General features: G+C 46.3%; 1 pseudogene across 1 annotated transcript; it reads right to left on the bottom strand.

Annotated features, from left to right (window-relative positions):
• Positions 1 to 450: 450 nt before the first annotated feature.
• On the bottom strand, positions 451 to 1,124 carry Atp5mc2l2 (ATP synthase membrane subunit c locus 2 like 2; annotated as a pseudogene). The gene has a single exon (XR_015670315.1). The product of XR_015670315.1 is annotated as an ATP synthase membrane subunit c locus 2 like 2 (transcript).
• Positions 1,125 to 3,291: the final 2,167 nt, after the last annotated feature.

Here is a 3,291-nt window from a genome sequence, read left to right as displayed (position 1 = left end):
TGTGGGGGCCAGAAATACACTGAGGGAGTGTACTGGGTTTCAGGTCATATTAAAAGTAAAACAGAGGGGCTGGGGATTTAGCTCAGAGGTAGAGCACTTGCCTAGGAAGCGCAAGGCCCTGGGTTCGGTCCCCAGCTCCGGAAAAAAAAGAACCAAAAAAAAAAAAAAAAAAAAAGTAAAACAGAAACTGTTAAAAGGGGGGAAAGGGCTAGCGTGTAGCTCAGTGAATTTGCCTCTCATAACCACAGACTGGGTTTGATTACCAGCCACACACATGTATACTACTTGGGGGTGAGGGGAGGATTATGAGAAAACCTGGTGGCAAAGACATACTTCTGTTTCTTCTCTCTTCTTCTTCTTCTTCTTCTTCTTCTTCTTCTTCTTCTTCTTCTTCTTCTTCTTCTTCTTCTTCTTCTTCTTCTTCTTCTTTTCTTCTTCTTCTTCTTCTTCTTCTTCTTCTTCTTCTTCTTCTTCTTCTTCTTCTTTTCTTCTTCTTCTTCTTTTTCTTATTAATACAGTATTTGTCTTCTCTCTGTCAAACCCTGAGCCAAGCACTTTCCCCAGACTTCTTGGGGAGGCACAGGAAAAGGAACACACAGGGCAGATGAGACATGGAAGAACCATGGGAGGTGGAGATGGAGACAGCTGCTTCACATGGCGAAGAGGATGAGGAAGGCCACCATTAGGCAAAAGAGCCCCATGGCCTCAGAGAGGGCGAAGCCCAAAATCGCATAGGAGAAGAGTTGCTGCTTCAGAGAAGGGTTCCTGGCATAGCCAATGATGAGACTCCCAAAAACAGTCCCAATTCCTGCTCCAGAGCCGGCCACCCCAACTGTAGCAGCCCCAGCTCCAATGAACTTGGCAGCTGTGCCGATGTCCCTTGAAATAGCGCTGGTTTGGAAGCTGCAGCTAGGGATAAGCGAGGTCAGAGGTCGCCGGACCGCCAAGCAGCTGAGGCCCTCATCTGTGGGCATCTGTGGTCGCTTCAACTCCACTGCGGAGAGCGGACGACTCAGCAGCTGAGAGGTGCTGATCAGGGAGCAGGTAGAGACGAACTTGGAGCAGGCATACACTTTTCAGGGGTGAGGGGCAAAGGCAGAGGAGCTGCTCCCAGGGTAGAGAAGATAGAGAGCCTCTCTTCTTTTCTTAAGGAAAGGTAGGTAAGCTATGAGAAGGGGTGTGTGAAAGAACCAGAGTTGGCATGGAACACACCAAGACCAAGTTCTCAGTGCAAAGGAAATTTACTTGCCCCAGAGAAAGGAAGAGCAGGAGTAAGAGACAAAGGCAGGAGACAGCAATATGGCAGAGGGCTAAGGGAGAGGGGGGAGGGAAATTTGCCCCTGAGGAACAAAGGACAGCCTCTGGATAGAGGGGGACAGATGGGACACATAGACAAGTGGCAGTTTATAAAGGGAAAGGGGGACAACCTTGGTGAGGATGAAGTGTTTAATTTTGATTGGGAAAATTAATTAGGTGAACCAAAGGGGGCTTCTGATTGTTGGACTTTAGTACTTTGATAGCTGGACCTTGGTGGTCAGCCTCAGGAGGAAGAAGTGACCAAATAAAGGACTAGACCCAGGCGACTCACTTTAGGAATGCAATCTAATGTTATTTAGCAAAAGGGAGAGGAGTAAAAGGCAAAACCCATCAGCGCTACGTTTGCCACGCTCAAGCATGCTGGTTAGGGGCTTGAAGCAGGAGGATCACTTGGGTCCAGGAGTTAAGGGGCAGCCTGCAAGACCCCATTTCAAAGAAAATGAGGAAAAGAAGTTAAAGTATGTTATTTACAATTATGAAAATGGACATTCAAAATAATTTGAACCGATACGGTTATTGAACATTGGGAGAAGCTAGTTGAGATTGGTCTGGGTGAGCTGGCTCCTAGTTCCTCATTATTAGAAGTCAATAGAGGTTTCTGGAACTGAGGATCGTGAGATAGACACTGTACATCTAGATACAAAACCAGGTATCATTGGAAATAGAGAGCTGAGAAAAAAAAAATCTAGGAGGGGGATGGGCATGACGGCCATGTCTATGATCCTAGCACTTGAGAGGCTCGGACAGGATGGTCAGGAGTTTAAGGTCGTCTTCTACTACATAACTAGTTCAAGGACAAGCTGGCCTACACTGCCCTAAAACAAAAGCAAATGAAAGACAAATGGAAAGGGGTTTTTCTTTCAAAAAACCATTTTTAAGAGACAGAGAGAGAGACAGAGAGACAAACAAAGAGAGGCACTTATCAGCCTGAAGGGAAATTATTTCTCCACTCTAGGAAATCCAAAGAGAGAAATGAATGTTTGTGGAATATGCTATCTGTAAGTCGCAGATTTGTACACTAAACGTAGCAGACCTATAATTAGGTCAGTGGAGATGCTGGCTCCACCAGGACTTGTGCACACCGGGAGTCTGACTTAGCCAAAGCCTGTGCACAGGATTTTTCAAGTTTCTTCTCCGCAAACTTTCACTCTCCTGGTTTGAAAGTTCTTCCTCTTGATTGTCTCACGTTTCTTTAGCCATGATATGGGCACCATATTCACAGCCAAAGAAAGCCTCGGTGCTGTTTGGGGACCCCAGGGAATCTGGAGTCACCAAGGCCCCTAATCAACTACCAGAGCACCCCTGTTCCTGCCTGCTTTTCCATTTCTTGGGTTCTGCTCCATGTCCACATCATAGCTTTGCTTTTTTAAAGCGTGAGTGTGGCTTTGGGGACCAGAAGAGGGATTCCTAGGGAGCTGCCTGTTTGGGTTCTAAGAACCAAATGGGGGTACCCTGGAAGAGCAATAAGCATTTTAACTGCTTACCTATCTCCAGGTCCAACACAATAGGCTTTCAAACTATATATATATCCCTATATCATAGCAGGGAGCCCCCCCAATCTTAATAGACGGGGCAATAAGCCAAGAAATGACCTCAGAGCCTCATACATGCCAAGCACGTTCTTTGACATGGAGATCTCAGAGGGGATCTTTACCTTTAGCTCTCTGGGATTTTTGGACTTTCATTTGTTTTAAAGTAAGGGAGCCAGGCTTAGTGGTTTATGTCCATACCCATGGCACTTGGGAGACTGAGGTAGGAAGATTGGTCGATCCTAGGCTAGGCAGTGAGCTCCAAACCTGCTTCCTCTACAAAATGAGATGGCGTCAAGCAAACAAGGTAACAAGAACAAAAGCGAAGGTAAAGTTGAGAATCACAGATCTTAGCAAGGATGCTAGTCTTCACTCTGTCTACTGCCCAGGTTTGCTCCACCTCGATCTAAACCAATGAGTGGACTGGAGGAGTTACATTGTTACC

The sequence above is a fragment of the Rattus norvegicus genome, chromosome 2, assembly GCF_021556685.1.
Source record: "Rattus norvegicus strain SHRSP/BbbUtx chromosome 2, alternate assembly SHRSP_T2T, whole genome shotgun sequence".
Taxonomy (NCBI): domain Eukaryota; kingdom Metazoa; phylum Chordata; class Mammalia; order Rodentia; family Muridae; genus Rattus; species Rattus norvegicus.
Note: the sequence above shows the minus strand (reverse complement) of the source record. Positions and strands in the feature narration are given on the sequence as shown.